At 34.2% G+C, this 18,445-nt stretch overlaps 1 long non-coding RNA gene across 49 annotated transcripts; it reads right to left on the bottom strand.

Annotated features, from left to right (window-relative positions):
* Positions 1-13,494: 13,494 nt before the first annotated feature.
* LOC110900458 lies at positions 13,495-18,042 on the bottom strand. 49 transcript variants are annotated; one of them, XR_004877059.1, is made up of 14 exons: positions 17,725-18,042; positions 17,575-17,653; positions 16,670-17,429; positions 16,540-16,593; positions 16,356-16,451; positions 16,160-16,273; positions 15,938-16,035; positions 15,601-15,859; positions 15,162-15,458; positions 15,041-15,087; positions 14,903-14,953; positions 14,639-14,795; positions 14,287-14,328; positions 13,495-14,027 (listed from the first exon to the last, which is right to left on the bottom strand). It is a non-coding gene; the product is annotated as an uncharacterized LOC110900458 (long non-coding RNA). The 49 variants fall into 49 exon arrangements; XR_004877038.1 differs by having other exon boundaries at positions 13,495-14,328; positions 15,041-15,458; positions 16,670-16,909; positions 17,135-17,258; positions 17,379-17,429; XR_004877042.1 differs by having other exon boundaries at positions 13,495-14,328; positions 15,041-15,458; positions 16,670-16,909; positions 17,154-17,258; positions 17,379-17,429.
* Between the last annotated feature and the right edge of the window lie 403 nt (positions 18,043-18,445).

Here is an 18,445-nt window from a genome sequence, read left to right as displayed (position 1 = left end):
TCTTTAGGCAAAATCACTAATCCAAAAATGAACCACCATTCTTAAAATCTATATATATATATATATATATATATATATATATAGGGTAAGGTTCACGCGAGAACCACCTTTATTGATAGAACCGCGAGAACCAATGTGAACAGGGGGCAATACTGTAAATATATAACAAAATTGAAATTAAGTGTCTCCTCCTAAACACCCGACATTAAGAGCCTCCTCCTAAACACCCACGTCTAATATTCCTGGACTTCAAAATTCGTCATCTCAGTTCACATCCGTCACTCCAGATTCTCCAAAATTCGTCATCTCGATCTTACCATTCATCCTTTAATCGTAGTATATTCGAAATTAGGGCACAAATAAAAGAGTCATCGAGCATATATTCGAGCATATATTCGTTATATATGCGAAATTAGGGCAAAAAAGAACAGAATCATTGAAGATTGTGGCATAATTAGGGAGAATTTGAAGAACAAACGTCAAATGAACTGCCATAACCTAGTTATTGTCGGAATATCCAGTGTCATTATACCGTTCCGTGAATTTGTAAGTTTATACACTTTGTTTTGCATATTTATATGTTAGCATGAAGCTTAATCACTGATTCAGATCTTTTATATGTGAATATGAGGCTTAATCTTCGTTTCTTATATGCATTAGTGAAAATGGTGTGATGTATATAATTTTTGAGGGATTAGGGGCGATTGTTGTGTGATAGCACAATCTGTAATGTGGTAGTTATGTGCTTTTTTGTATGTAATTTTGTTACTGATTAATGTTAAATATGATTGGTGGTAATACGAAATTGGATTTGTTACGGGTTAGGTTTTTTTTTTAATGAAGCAAAACTGTTGATAGGTCAGTCATGTTAATGCACATGTGCATAGTTATGCACATATGCATATTTTGCCATATTAGTTTAAAAGGGTCAGTCATATTGAAGAAAATGCGTATAATTATGCACATGTGCATAATTTTCTAGAATAGGTTAATAAGGTCATTCTAGTTAAATTGTCCGCGCCTGGTACGTGGAAACAAATTGCCAATATTTCCAACGATTTTGCAGGTTTGGGGGTGGATATAATGTCGTTGTTTAAGCGGGCTCAGAAAGTTAAGTAACATTCTAGAAAGTTAAGTAACATTCTGGAAGGAAGTATGGTTGGGTGACCAGTCGTTGTGCAGCAGGTACACACTTTTATATGCGCTGGAACGCCGCAAATCAGCGTGTCTACAAGAGCGGATGGGGGTAGAAAACGGACAACTAACGCTGCATCTCCAATGGTCTAGGCTGCAACTTAACCCGTCTGAACTGGCTGAGTTGTCGGACTTAACCTATGCAGTGAATGTAGTCTCTTTTGAGGTGGGTCCAGACAGATGGATGTGGTCTCCGGAATCCTCAGGGTTATTTACAGTTCGTAACATCAGGAAGATAATCGTGGAAAAGTCGTTTCCAAATGATGGTTTCGGGTTCTTTTGGAACAGATGGGTGCCGCTAAAAGTAAATTTATTGATTTGGAGGCTTGTTTTGGATAGACTACCAACAACAACAAATCTTAGTAGAAGAAATGTCCAAATTCCAGCTCTTGATTGCAAGATCTGCCATGACGGGGACGAAACAGGGAGCCAACTTTTTGTTTCATGCAGATTGGCTCAAAGTCTATGGGATTTTATCGCTGAATGGTGCAAGAGGATCAATATTCGTGCTAGATCTGAAGGATTTTGTGTATCTGCATCAGCGCTACTGCTGATCTAAAAAATAGAAACAGGTTATGATCTCAATCATTCAGATTATGCTATTGTTTATATGGAGAAACATGAATGATGTTTTTAATAGGAAGCAAACGAATCTGACATGTCTGAAGGAGGAAGTTAACACGCTTGGGTTTCTTTAGATAAAAAATAGGGCAAAGTGTAACGCTTTAAGTATCTGTCGGTAAGGATCTGATTATTACCAGTAGATATATATATATATATATATATATATATATATATATATATATATATATATTGTTCTTTAGGTATCTGTTTTTATCAGTAATTTTGATTTCCATCAATGATTTATATAATGATTTATATGAATGTGATTCAACTCATTGATCTATTAACTGTGCTTGTTATGTTATCGCACATATCTTAGACAGTGCTATAACCGCACATATCTTATACAGTGCTATAACCGACATAGTATGTATATGTGAACCAAATAAAGTTAATAATATCATTCATGTGCATAGTGAGTTTGAGCAGATTTGTTTAGGATACGTGTATATGATTTTGGGTAATTAGAAAATGCTGGTGTTGTTGTTTTAGGTAACGTACACGTGCATAGTGAACTTGTGAAGTTTTGTGTAAGATACGTGGTTTTGTGTAATCAGGATATGATGGTGTTATTGTGATTTTGTGTAATTAGGATATGATGGTGTTATTGTTTCATGTGAATCACATGTGCATAACAAACATGAGCAACTTTGTTTAATATACGTGTATATGATTCTGTGTAATTAGATTTTGTTGATGTTGTTGTTTAAATTGATGCACATGTGCATATTGAATTTGAGCACATAACATTAAACTTTACATATGGATTGATTTTAAGCATCATTATAAGAATATGTGATGCACATGTGCATATAGATGCACGAATTCATATCGTTACAGTGATGAAAAAGGTTGTTTAATGCACATACTAATTGAAATTGCATGTTTGATTATATTATGTTTCTATTATTATTGTAGGCAAAAAAAGGAAAAAAGCAAAGAAAATAACACTTTTGTTGAGATCGAATGACAAAGGGGCAACAAAACTGCCAGATGATAAGGAAGGTGAATACAAAAGTGTTAAGTGAAAAGCCAAAGAAGGTTGGTTATTAGTCGATGATGCAGTTGGTAATATATGCACATGTGCATCCAATTGTTACTTTCTGTTGAACGATGTTCTTTGATGTCACGTGTAGTTACGGCAGGATAAAGAAATACAAGGAATAGGACAAGTAGACGAATGCACAATGTGATGGATCTTATGTGATGGATGATAAGGGCGACAAGACAGTGGAAAACATTAATGAAAGAAAGTTGGATAGAACGATGTTATATTGAAAATTATGATTGTTTGTTGTATGATGGTTTATATGTTAGTTATTTTCTTTTAGTGATAATTTATATTTGTTTATTGGACGATGACAACTATGTGATTGTTAATTCCATAATTTGATGTAATATGGTATAGTATATGTTGGAAATGCACATGTACATAAGGTGAATTAGTATGCATAGTAGTGATATATGATGTGTTACCGGATGATTATATTCAATTTACAACATTTTCAAATGTTATATGGTGGTTGGTATAGTATATGTTAGAAATACACAAGTTTGTAATATTGTGACGTAAATGATTGTGTTGCCTATGCACATGTGCATATTTATATATTATGATGCATAGTGGTAATTCATGATGGTGTTTGGTATAGGACATGTAGTTTACAATGTTGTATGGTGTCTGGTATAATATATGTTGGAAATGCCCAGGCACATATTGATGTGATATAATGTGTGGCATAAATTATGTTGGCAATGCACATGTGCATAACGTAAAGGTAGTAATGTTTAATGTTGTTTGACATAGTATATGGTGGCAATGCACATGTGCATAATGTATACGTTGCAATGTATAATAGGTGGATTGAAAATTGAGTACATGCACTTAAAACATAATGACATTAGAAACAGTGAATCGACAAGTTTAGATGCTACGGTTTCAATGTTGAAAATGCACGCGTTGGGTAATGCACATGTGCATGTGTTGAAACAGTGGACATATTGGTAATTTATGTTAAATGGACATGAATAAAACAATGAATATTACACCATTAAGTAGATAAACAATACGTATAAACAATGAATGTAAACAAAAAACAAGTGATAATCAATATATAAGTAGTTGCGTGTGGAAAATCCAGTTGTTGTATCATAAGTGTTGTATATCATCACAATGTCCTCCTAGTGATTAAACGTTCTATTTAGAGTAGGGAATTCAGCATCAACATCAGTGCCAACCCCACCCATCTTGACCCATCTTTACTCTGGTGTTTCTCAGCACACCATAAGATGCATAAACTCCACCCATGCCTCCCCGGTTGTTGGCTTGTTCTTCCATCTTTTTGTAGTTGTCCGCCACCCAAGACCCTTTGTTTAATGCCATTCTGTACATAATTGGATAGTCATCCATAAGGCACCTGTTCAGAATCCATACATAAACAGGATCCATACATCAACGACATGGTATAATTTTCAACATAATGCACATGTGCATATAAGTTAATACAATATCATTTACAATCAACATGATGCACATGTGCATATAATTTAATACAACATCATTTACAGTCAATATAATGCACATGTGCACATCATTTAATACAATATCATGTACAAAAGTATAAACATCGTTTACAGTCATAATACCTTGTATGTGTGCATTAAATGACAATGTGCACAATGTAGTTGTCAACATAATAATGTCTACATAATGCACACGTGCATAATGTAATTGTCACATAATGCACATGTGCATTATCATTTAATATATAACGACATAATGTATTTGTCAACATAATGCACATTTACATATCATTCAATGCAGTATAATTTATTGCTTATCATTTTAATGCAGTAGTATAATTCACAAGTATAGATAATTTACAAGTATAGATGTATAATTGTAACAACCCTCACTAAAATTAATATTTAGTATGATAATTATGCAATAAGGAAACCCTAATTAAGTTTAGTATGATTAATTAATCAGTTAATCAATAATAATTAAGCTAACAAGATTAATTAAGCTAAGTAAGGTCTATTAAAAATAGATATATATGAGGTCGTATAAGAACGTTTAATATTAAATAATAAAATATATTATTTTTTTTCTTACTCCGTTTTTAATGAAACTTAGGTTAAAACGTAGATAAAAATATGCTCGTTCTAAAGACATATTCGTCGTTTTATAAAACGTTATATTTTAAAAGTTATACAAGAAAAACGAGTTAAGCAGCTGAAATAAAATAACTAAGCTAGCTAGCTAGCACGTCAAGCTAGCTAGCAAGCACGTCACTTGAATCCGACCAGAATATGAAATTGAGCTGCCTGCCTGCTTGCTATAAATAAGAAGCTTAGGATTCATTTTTCTTTGCTCATTTCTCTTCTTCTTCTCTCTATACGTTGGTGTTCTAACCAATAATCACTCAATCGCTATTACGATTCATTTTTCGAGTGATCAATATATCCAAAGAATGCCTAAGTGCCGCCCACATTGGGCTATGCTTTATCGTTTGTCGGTAATCCGATAAATGAGCTGAAGCATTGTACTTTGTCGTTGTCGATAATTCGATACACGAGTTGAAGTACTATACTTTGTCGTTTTTCATTTTGATAAATGAGCTGAAGTATTGTACTTGGTCATTCATTGTGAGAATTTGATCTCGGGAAATTATCGTAACTGCTGTATTGATCATTAACCCGGTTTTTGTGAAATTCGTTAAGGTTCGAATCTCATGACTACCGTTAAGGTTTGATTTGGATTTTACACCAATACGTATTCTATTCTGTTAAACCACCAAAAACACTCCCAACTACACCCTTACAATCAAACAAACTATTAAATCACCAGAAGATCCAGAATAATAAAGTACATGCTTAATTATCGGGAAAAGTAGAATCAAGAAGTTTGTTAACTCAATCCTGCATGATGATTTGTGAGTTATTCTTCTTTTATAAATTCTTTTCTCACCGTTTGTGAGTTATTAACTATTTTACAATACTCCAAATTCATTTTCCGAGATTATAATACCAGTGATTAAGTTGATGTAATCACCAAATTACAGCCAGTATGTGGGGTATTGTGCACAATATTACAGTTTAAATCATTTTAGGTGTGCGAACCTAATTTAATTGATTTACGTCATTCATTGGGGCAGCCAATGGTGATATGACCACTGTCACAGATTCGGTCGAGTGACAAATACTGTGGGTAGTTGGTTGATATCAGAAACATGCGTAAAAGATCTTAACACTGTGAATAATCATAAAACGTGTCATTTTCAGTAAAATGAATAATTCACTCAGTATTTCCCGCTGACAAAATCTTTTTAAAACGCGTTTCAGGTAATTACAGTAGATTGGAGTAAGGATTGGATCCGGCACTAAAAGACTTCAAGAAGTGGCTTATTTTATTAATTAAATCAACTTAAGAAATATTGTTTTCATTAAAAGCTACCTTTGTAAAACTTGGAATTTATTCCATCCATTTAAATAAAATCCGGTGTTTCTAAACTCTGATATTTTTCCTAACTCACGGTCCTGATGAAATTTCCGCTGCAATATTTTTCAAAATAATCACCGGTACCACTGAACTGCTCACGGCACCGATTCCGGCTAGATGGGGTCGGGGGTCGTGACAGAAGGTGGTATCAGAGCTAAGCCACTACTTTAAGCCTATAAGTGTTGTGATAACAATACTTAAGTTTAAATAAAAGAGTTAGGAGATTACTATTAACTTAACTGGTAGCACATCTGATAGCATTTAGACTTGAACATAAGAAAAGATGCCTTAGTATAAGCTAAGCCACTTGTTTATGCAAATAGGTGTTATAATAATACCTAAGCTTAAACGGAAAATTAGAAACTTAATATTATTTGATAGCACTCTGAATGATATTAAGACTCGAATTTAAGAATTTTGTCTTAATATAAGCTTCAAGATAAAATTACTTATATGAGTATAAAGAAGTATAATTGTTATTCAATAAGAATAACGACTAGCAGGCAATAGCATTTAATTGCTACTTATTCTTGTTTATTAGTATTACTTGGTCACGAATAAAGATATATTATGGAAATACAAATTTCCTTGATTCTGGGTAAAAGTCCTAATAAAAGAGACACTTTTAAAATCTTGAAAAGATACTATTTATGGGAAATAGAAAATTTTCTCCGGCAAAACTGGGTATAGAGTAGCAGACTCTCCAGCTTGTCCGGATATACTGAAATTACTGCTCCGGCGCGAACCGGATAAGACGGGATAAATGGTATGTCAAACCAGTAACAAGATTTCCCTAAATAGTATCATGACCAAATATCTGACTGGTTTTTGGAAATATGAATCTATTATATACATTTAACCCTATGAAAGGTATGTATATTACAACATGTGAAATATATAATATAGATATGTATATCTATAAGGAATTCCAAAAGTCAATTAAGAATAAAGCACAAGCATATGTATATAGATTTCTTTATCAGGAATCTTTCGCATATATCTTTAATTTTGATATCAAACATTCTTTCGTTTGATCATCTACCTCGTAACTCATGCAACAAAATAATACTGGAAACCCATTAAGTTGGGACACCATCAAAAATATAAGAATTACCAATACGTTACCATAAATTATTAACGCCATAAATTATGAACGCAAGTAAGAAGCATGTCAAGTTGTGCTAATGCACAAGAAAACACATAAAACTTAAATTATACGTCCACAGACGTCAAAGTTTATCATACACACAACTTCCAAGGCAAGACCTTTGGAAAATATAAATTAGGCACGATGACACCAATATTAATTCTGTCGGTAAAAGTACTACTCATCAAAAAGCGGTATTTTGCCACATGATCTTACAAAACAATCAAAATCTCGCTGAGGTACGTTGGAACAACATTTCACAAACATCGGTACATAGTTTAACCTGAGTCATAATTATTAGTACTACAAAAGAAGTCATATAGTTTTGCACATTCCCTATTCTATTTCACTTCATTCGACATTCTCTGATAATGTCATTAAACAAATAAGTTATCACACAAAGCTCTTATATTTCTTTCGTTACAATTCTGACTTCTGCCTATAAAGAATTGACTTTCGTGTTTTTACTTCCTCTAATAGTCATCATACCATGAGGATTTCTTTCATAGTAGCAAATATTGATCTATTTCATTTCTTGGTAAATCCACACTTTACACATGCACTGTTTGTTGCGCATGTGGTTCGTTTGATTTATAAAGACCCCTGGAGGGCTTCATTCCAATTTATTATTTTTATCAAAAGTTCAAATATCATATCACTATACTTAATCTTTGCATTTATAAACCACGTTTATTGCAAAACGTTGACTCTTTGATATTGAGTCAATAAGTTCCTTGAAAAAAAAAAAAAAAAAAAACTCAATTTCCTTTAGCATACATGGTTTTTGTTGTAAACATATCCCAAAATTTCTTATTAATACATGAACTCGTTTTGTCTTCACCAAGTTCAATTGTGTGAACCTGCTCGCATCATGTATTCAATTCAAAGTCCCATATGATGGATTGAAGCCATCATATTCAAAATAGTCCCGACAAGCACTTCAATTCTCTTGAACCATAGCATGCTTGTTTAGTCTTCGAATTCATCAAAACATTTATTTGATTACAATTACCTCGTGGTGACATTTTTCACAACATTTGAAAATTTCGCTGATCTCGTTTAAATTATTTATTTTTAGTAAATATTTAAATATTAATAACAGTAGGTATTAACATTATTTTAAGGGTATTATCAAGACAGATATTGGATAGCGCAGCCTTAGTTAGGCATGGACTGATCACCTATGCTTAAACAAGGCAGTACTAACCAATATCCAACAATGATAATAACTATTTAATATAAATTAAGTCATCATACTTATTTAGTAAATTTCAATTATATATATAAATATTTTTATAGAAATATATATATATATATACTTCGTACTGTGAAGAGAAAACATATTTTCATAAAACAAATAAAGAGACGAATAAAATTATCTAAATAATCGCCTAAATATTCATAAACAAGACATGTTATAAATAAATTTTTGGTTAATATTTCACAACTATTAAATACTTATAAAAATATTCCTTTATAATATGTACATATTAAAATATCAAAAGTCATTTACGTAAGCCAATACTTAAGTATGCTCGATATTAAAATAAACATTTATTATTCTACTTTCATGATACCCTAATCTTATAGTAAACATACTTGATTTTAAAAATAATAATCATGAGTTCTACGATATTGGGTAAACCTATTTATAAAACATATATTATTATTATTATTGCAGGTTTTGATATTTTAAACCTATCTATATTTATTTATTATTCTGCGTTATGATAACATAAAAGGAAAAGGTATTTAGTAAACCAAAATATCACATATCTTTAAATCAAACATTTTGATTAAAATCATCTGAATACAATTTTGTATTAAGACAAAAATACTCTAACTTTATTGTCTTTTCATGTATTCTTACAAATCACCCATCTCAGCACATTGATTTTCTCATATCATAATTCAATATTTGCCGAATCATTTTCATGGTTTCATTTCATTTTTAATTGGTCAATCTTAAGTCTTCCTTAGGTACCAATCAAGGTAAGTTTTCTTCTAACAAGGAATTTTACTAATTTCAAAAAAAAAAAAAAAAAATCTTCACATTCATTTTAAGAATCTATAGATCATATATCTTTTGGCTTAAACCCAATCACCTTGAAAAAACTATACCATTTCATCTCATTCGTTTGAACATTTCATTTTTGAAATATCTAGATTCGCTTCCTTGAAACTCACAATTTCGAAAACGGTGAATTTATTCGGTCATCATTATTGAATTCTTTCAAATCATTACCAACGCTTTGTAGCATCCGAATAGAGTTGTAGCCTGTGTTAAACCCTATTCATGAGTCATTCGTTTGATTCGTCATTTTCTTGGTACAATTATGTACTCAGATTACAATACACTAAATCCTGTTATCTATTACCATTTAAGTAAACAATATTGATTTTCGGGTAATCATTAACAAATCATTTTTTTAATGTCCATACCCCTCAAAATATCTTTTGATTCCATTCAACGCTACATTATTCCTCTTAATCAAAAGAAGAAACATAACCCCAAGAAAATATCATAGTTCAAATCTCGAGGACGAGATTTTTATTAAGGTGGGGAGAATGTAACAACCCTCACTAAAATTAATATTTAGTATGATAATTATGCAATAAGGAAACCCTAATTAAGTTTAGTATGATTAATTAATCAGTTAATCAATATTAATTAAGCTAACAAGATTAATTAAGCTAAGTAAGGTCTATTAAAAATAGATATATATGAGGTCGTATAAGAACGTTTAATATTAAATAATAAAATATATTATTTTTTTTCTTACTCCGTTTTTAATGAAACTTAGGTTAAAACGTAGATAAAAATATGCTCGTTCTAAAGACATATTCGTCGTTTTATAAAACGTTATATTTTAAAAGTTATACAAGAAAAACGAGTTAAGCAGCTGAAATAAAATAACTAAGCTAGCTAGCTAGCACGTCAAGCTAGCTAGCAAGCACGTCACTTGAATCCGACCAAAATATGAAATTGAGCTGCCTGCCTGCTTGCTATAAATAAGAAGCTTAGGATTCATTTTTCTTTGCTCATTTCTCTTCTTCTTCTCTCTATACGTTGGTGTTCTAACCAATAATCACTCAATCGCTATTACGATTCATTTTTCGAGTGATCAATATATCCAAAGAATGCCTAAGTGCCGCCCACATTGGGCTATGCTTTATCGTTTGTCGGTAATCCGATAAATGAGCTGAAGCATTGTACTTTGTCGTTGTCGATAATTCGATACACGAGTTGAAGTACTATACTTTGTCGTTTGTCATTTTGATAAATGAGTTGAAGTATTGCACTTGGTCATTCATTGTGAGAATTTGATCTCGGGAAATTATCGTAACTGCTGTATTGATCATTAACCCGGTTTTTGTGAAATTCGTTAAGGTTCGAATCTCATGACTACCGTTAAGGTTTGATTTGGATTTTACACCAATACGTATTCTATTCTGTTAAACCACCAAAAACACTCCCAACTACACCCTTACAATCAAACAAACTATTAAATCACCAGAAGATCCAGAATAATAAAGTACATGCTTAATTATCGGGAAAAGTAGAATCAAGAAGTTTGTTAACTCAATCCTGCATGATGATTTGTGAGTTATTCTTCTTTTATAAATTCTTTTCTCACCGTTTGTGAGTTATTAACTATTTTACAATACTCCAAATTCATTTTCCGAGATTATAATACCAGTGATTAAGTTGAGGTAATCACCAAATTACAGCCAGTATGTGGGGTATTGTGCACGATATTACAGTTTAAATCATTTTAGGTGGGCGAACCTAATTTAATTGATTTACGTCATTCATTGGGGCAGCCAATGGTGATATGACCACTGTCACAGATTCGGTCGAGTGACAAATACTGTGGGTAGTTGGTTGATATCAGAAACATGCGTAAAAGATCTTAACACTGTGAATAATCATAAAACGTGTCATTTTCAGTAAAATGAATAATTCACTCAGTATTTCCCGCTGACAAAATCTTTTTAAAACGCGTTTCAGGTAATTACAGTAGATTGGAGTAAGGATTGGATCCGGCACTAAAAGACTTCAAGAAGTGGCTTATTTTATTAATTAAATCAACTTAAGAAATATTGTTTTCATTAAAAGCTACCTTTGTAAAACTTGGAATTTATTCCATCCATTTAAATAAAATCCGGTGTTTCTAAACTCTGATATTTTTCCTAACTCACGGTCCTGATGAAATTTCCGCTGCAATATTTTTCAAAATAATCACCGGTACCACTGAACTGCTCACGGCACCGATTCCGGCTAGATGGGGTCGGGGGTCGTGACAATAATACCTTTTAGTCTCAAACCGTATAAACTGCAATGCACATGTGCATATCAGTCACTTAAAACTTATAAAGATGAGAAACAATGAATTATGCCAATCAGAGCAATCTCATCTCCTCTTGACGTCATTTTTATTCACTTTTACATAAGCACTTCAAACATAGTAAATGTAATAATTCAAAAGCAACATACGGACAGAAAAAAAACTTAAAATTAACACCGATTTACACAATAATAAACACTTACAAATATCCAATCCGCAGTGACCCATCCGGGATGGTCCAGTGGTGTAGTTGTGACTGCGATGTTGGATTGATGGTGATGAACCTACAGTCACTGCCCATCTCCTTCACGCTCGCCCACTAACTACACGATGAACCGATCTGCATAAAAATGGAGAGATGCAGACGAAAAAGAGATTACCTGAATTCTCGCTGGAATACCGATTCAAGTCTTTGATTCAAGTATCTGACTTCAAGATCACCTTCAAGTGTCCCATTCTGTATCTAGATCGGTCGATTCAAGTCAATGACGTTGCGGTTGTTCAAGATAACATTCAAGTGTCCCATTCTATATCTAGATCGGTCGATGAGAGACACTGGTACCCTCGCCGGAACCCTAGACACACAGTTGTCATGGTCACCACCACCAGACCATCACCACCGCCGACTTTTGCCCCGCCGTGGAACCCGTGAACGCCGACTGCCGCTCCACCGTGAAATCCATGAACGGCCGATGAGATACGAACGAACCCGTGAAATTTGTTGGATCGACCGTTGTTTACTACCGTGAGAACCACCGTACACTCTTGTGCACTGCCGTGAACAACCGTGATCCGTCAACGTGTCGCTACTGATGATGCAGATTGTGGTTTGGGCATGAATGAATTGAACTGGAGAAACCCTAAAACAGGGGACGTGTCTTATGTTACAGTTCAATATATTTACAATATATGCCACCGCGTGTTTTGTGTTGTAGTTCAATATATTTACAATAATGCCATGTGTTCACATTGGTTCTCGCGGTTCTCGCAATAAAGGGTGGTTCCTAACGGATCCTTATCCTATATATATATATATATATATATATATACTAGCAGGAACCCGCGCGATGCGGCGGCGGCGATAATTTACAAAGGGGTATTCGTTAGTTTGTCAGTGCTCTCATGGAAATGAGAAACATGGTGTCTTACTTCGACAGGATTGTTCACAGGTTGCTTTGGGATTGATTAAGGGTTGTGAATGCCTACAAGTCATAGTTGCAAGGGGTTTCAAGCCCATAGTATTGCCAATGTGTGAGGGTTAGCCACGCTAAGTGTATATCTCGTGATGTGACATCCGAGCTTGTTGCAATCATTGGGGACATCAAGCGAGCCATTTGGCTAGTTGAAAAATGTTGTAGAAGAGTTCTTCATTGTTTGAAGTGTGGAAATAAGTGTTAAGCTTATTTTAAGAAATGTGATTTGTGTTTATGTATTCTTTGTTTGTGTTTCAATTGATGCTATCACTACTCCATGACAAGTTGATTGAGGAATATATGTACTCGATTTGCTTGTATAGTACGTTGAAAATAAAGGAGTTAAAGCATGACTTTATGTTGGTAAAAAACATAAATACAAGTAACAGGTAATAAAAAATGTAGTTGAGTTTGTACCTAAGCTTCCATTAAATAAACCATGTGTTTTAATATAAAACACAACTACATGCTGCAAGCGAAAACTGCTAATTTAAAACAACATTTTCATAGTCAAAATAGTTAGTGGGTCTTGAAGGTATGGATTACAAGAATACACCACCCAAAAAAATCATGAACCCATGGTTCCACCTAACATAAAAGTATAACACCAACAAATACTCGTATCAAGAGTACGGTCCTATTACGTCTAACTATAACCACCACACATCAGCCATATGAAGAAAAGAAAAGAAAACACTAAACAAACTACACATCACACAAATAACAAAACACTATACAATTGGCTATTTCTAGAATCCGCAGATCTGACTCCAACGCATGCCAGCGCCGCTGCAGCATAACAAGAGCAAAAAAATAAGGTCAGCAGTCTGTGACCCGTCTTCGCATAAAATGCAGGTATCCTCGCCCCTGTAGCAGTTGCGTTTCTTAAAGCATCCACTGTCTAGATCCGACCCATCGCAGCTCTCCACACCAAAATATTACACTTTCTTGGAACCCATTTTGACCACTTCAAAACATAATTCCCGCTATAGTCTGTGTTCCTTCTTAAAATAAAATAACTGCACCAACAAAACTTTTTCTCCATCATTCCCTCCAATCCACTCCCATTTATCCTTGTTCATAGGATTTTAACATTATCTCCGCAACAATTGATATAAGAGGTGTTCACGATAAAAACCGTTACTAACAGTTTGGCTCACTCTTTGACCTAGAAACCGTCAAAACCGGACCATGAACACCCCTAGTTGAATGTATATATTAGGGGTGTTCACAAAGCAAACTAATGCTTGGATTTTATATAAATATAAATTACTTTACCTAAATGCCAGCTGAGAATTGTGCATACACCTCATTTGATACCTGGGAACATATTAAAAATAAAGAAATTCTAACAAAATAAATCCCAAATTACGTTACGAATTACTACAAATCCTAACTGGTACATTGCATACGTACTGTCTTAGCACTTTCTTCAAATTATAGGCTTAATATAAATCCATATAGATTAGAATGTTACATGTATGCCCAATCAAAAATAGATAAAAATTGTAAATTGAAAAATAATTGTTAAAATCTAACTGTGTATGATTCATTATGCAAAACTTGCTATAAAAACACACAGATCAGTATGCAAAATATGAAAAAAGATTAGGGTTTTGTGTGTATATACCTAGAAGACATAGAGTTCATCTTTTTATTGCGAGCCAAAATATCATCTGATGTTGATGTTGAATCACATTTTGAAGTTGATGTTGGGATGCAGGCTGATCAGTTCTTCCTCAAACATATCATATAAGACAACACATCATCAATCCCTATAGAAAGTTCTGATTTGTGCAAGAGTAATAACACGATATCAGGTATAATTCGAGTTCCTAACACTGACACGGATCAACAGTAATAACGTTTAATCAAATACGTTACAGGTCCATACCTGAATAGGCTTAGAGCCGTACTTGAACACAACGCCATCAGAGGTCCACACCTGTAAAAGTTCAAAGCAACCCGGTAAATCAGCTAGATGTGAACCAGAGTGATTATACGCCCAAACAATAAACAAAAAAACACTCACATACTAAGACATTCAGAGTACACTTGTCTGCAAGTTCTAAAGCCAATCTGCAGTCTTATAAGTCGCAAATCGGTAAATAGATTAAATAAAAAATTAAAGAATATTCACAAAGTACACCTACCAATTGGTGATATTGATGAAAGGCGTATCTAAAACTTACTCTATAGCTTCGAGGAGTACACCTACCGGTTAGATCCTCAACACACCACCGTCGCCTCGTCTTACCAAGCTCATCCTCGTACTCACTTACCACCATTTTTGGATACCTTCAAACGCCCGCCAATCGTTATCAGTCGCTTCTTCGTGTTCACCTTAATTGTAGTGGATGGCACACCTCGTCTTCAAGCACCAATGCTGGAGAAACTGCTAATGGTTCTTAAGTTTCTTCATTTTTCGGCACTATATCTCACTCAAAACCCTAGAAAACAAACAAGAAAACCTTTAAACACAGATTACACAAAAGGTAGGAAACAAAATCACAACCTGAAAGGCTGAACTACAAGCACAATGTACGAACAGTTTTGAAGCGAAAAACTATGAAAGAAACCTCATAAACTTACCCTTGAGAGCCCTATTAGAACCCAGTTCGTTGTTTCCCTTCATCCTTCTTTCGATTATGAGAATACAGATACCTCTCAGCCTCTTTTTTCGTTCGATTGTAGCCCCTAACAGCGATTTCAGATAAGAAATCGTTCAAAATATGACCGATTTAGGGCTTCTTTTTGAACAACATGAAGAACGAATAGTGAGAGAAAATACTTGAAGCACAATAGACAAATCATTCATTTTTAATTCATATTGTGTAGAACCAGAACACACCTGTAAACCAAATAAAAATAATACTTAGAATGTATGTAACGTAGAAATGAAAACTGAAATAGATGGAAAAAAGAGGACCATATTCGCAGTAGGCTGTGCTGCAACACTTTGCACAGAAGCAGTATGTCCAAGAAGAGTTCTATAAGCTGCAATCTTTAGGTTCTCTGCACGTGGCTCTGTGTAAACATTTAAAGAAAACAATATCTTGAAGTTGTGAATTCCATCGAATGTGCGACTGCACCAGAATCACACGATCACAATTCAGTAGTATAGATATATCATTATATTTCAAACTTATACCATCGAATGTGCGACTGCACCAGAATCACACGATCACAATTCAGTATAACGAAGTCTTACGGATGCTTTGTCAAATGTGCTGAGGCCTACACCGATAGCAGAAACCAGAAGGCCCTGTCACAAGTAGAAATAAGTGAGCAAAATGAAAAGATTCCAACTGAAGACCGAAAACAATGGAATAATGAATAAATGTAACCTCTTTTGTGTAACCGGATAATCCGATCAGCTGCGAATCACGAACTCCTCGGTAGAATTCATTGATTTGAATGTGCGACTGCAGATAATAGTGGACCTGCAAATTATCATTTAGATTATATATATCATTATATTTCAAACTTATACCATCGAGTCACTTCACAATTCAGTATACGAAGTCTTACGGATGCTTTGTCAAATGCGCTGAGGCCTACACCGATAGCAAAAACCAGAAGGCCCTGTCACAAGCAAAGAAAATATTCACATTTGCACTAAAAACACTGCAAATTCAGAAGTCTAGAAAAGAAAATGTACCTGTTTATCCGCTCTTTCAGTTCTGACACCATCTCCAGAGCTCGAATCCTCATTTCTTTAACCCATTTAGCACATAAAAAATATAAATGACTTTATACCTTGTCACATCAAGAGCAACAAATGGAATCCGTCTTTCAGCCACATATCGAGCTTACCCATCTGAACCGTTACCAAAACCGACCCATTTAGCCAGATATTTATAGCTTCAAAATCAGCCTCAGTACCAGCAATGTCGACCCACTTGTGAGCGAAACAAACAATTTTGAATACACATTACACTTCTTTACTCCAAAACACATTTTAAATAGCAAACCATAATTACCAGGTTTAACCGCGAATAAACACATTAAACTTTTTACTCCAATTTTGAATAAACACATTACACTTTTTTTCTCCAAAACACATTTTAAATAGCAAACTATAATTAACAGGGTTAACCGCAGTTTGCTTGGTAGATTTTCATACTTTCATAGGCAACCGCAACCTGAAGAAGCAATAAGATTTGTATGTTTTTCACGATTCCATCATCAAGAACATCTTCAGTCTAAGTTCCTTCTTCCTTCTGAACTTAAAATCACCCATGAAACTGCTATCTCATGAAAACAAAAACTCTAATTAGTATAAGAGATCTTATTTTTTCCAAGAAAACAAATGTAATGACCAAATCCTAAAACTTTAAATTAAATATTAAAGTTGGAAAATTTGGAACCCTTATTCACATTTCCCGTTGCACCTGAGCTTAAGATCCTCCAAGAAATTTCTATTTCAAGAAAACAAAAACCCCTAATCAAGACAAAGTATATCCATTCACAAAATATTAAAAAAAACACAAAACCAACACAGATCGTAGAAATTTCTATTTCAAGAAAACAAAAACACTAATCAATACAAAAATATATACTTACAAAGAACAGAGCCATAGATCTGGCCAGATCTTCCACCCACAACCACCATCTTTGACGAACCCACAACCAAACGGAAGATCTGAAACATTACCCAGATTAGATTCAAATAACAAAAAAAAAAAAATAAGAAGATATGGTAAAAAAAGGTACCCTACAGTCAAACCAGTAGATCTGGTGTCGGATCTACTGAGATAGTGTCGGATCTTGAAGCCACCGGGAAAGAAGCCATAGAAATCGATTTGGTTTCGAATCTGTTGAGATAGCGTCGGATCTACAGAAAAACCCTAGATCATGAAACGGCTGGTTTCTCAGTGAAACCCTAGATCATGAAGGACTGTTGGAGTGGAGAAGGAGAGAAGACGGTGATGGCGACGACCGGTTCCATGGATGAGCCGTGGAGGAGCGGGGGAGAATCTAGGGTTTGTAGAGAAAGGTGGAGCGGCTGAAACGAATTGTGGTTTAGATAGAGTGATAGAAAGATTATATTGGATCCATCAACGTAAAACGGGTCAAGTTGATCCGGTAAGATCCGCGTGGGTATCAGCATGTGTTGAAAACAATTTTTCAACACTTTGTGCTTAACAGGTTGTACAATGGGCTTCAAAAACTTGTAAAGTGGCAAATGACCATTTCTATCCTTCTTATATGCTTTATAAAGTAGTATAGATATATAAATGAGATGGATTTGGGCCATGTGGCATGTGATTTTGGAGCTTTTTGATGATGTGGCAACTTATGGTTGAGATGTTTTGTGAGTTTGGGAGGGAATCCATTCTCAAATTCTCAATACACAAACAAAAACACATTGGACACGGGATCCGAATAGGATTCGGTTCGACCAAATGATCCAAATGGATCCTTTATATCCTAA

This window comes from Helianthus annuus, chromosome 13 (assembly GCF_002127325.2).
Source record: "Helianthus annuus cultivar XRQ/B chromosome 13, HanXRQr2.0-SUNRISE, whole genome shotgun sequence".
In the NCBI taxonomy this organism is placed as follows: domain Eukaryota; kingdom Viridiplantae; phylum Streptophyta; class Magnoliopsida; order Asterales; family Asteraceae; genus Helianthus; species Helianthus annuus.
The sequence above is the reverse complement of the archived record's forward strand: the minus strand, read 5'-3'. Positions and strand labels throughout refer to the sequence as shown.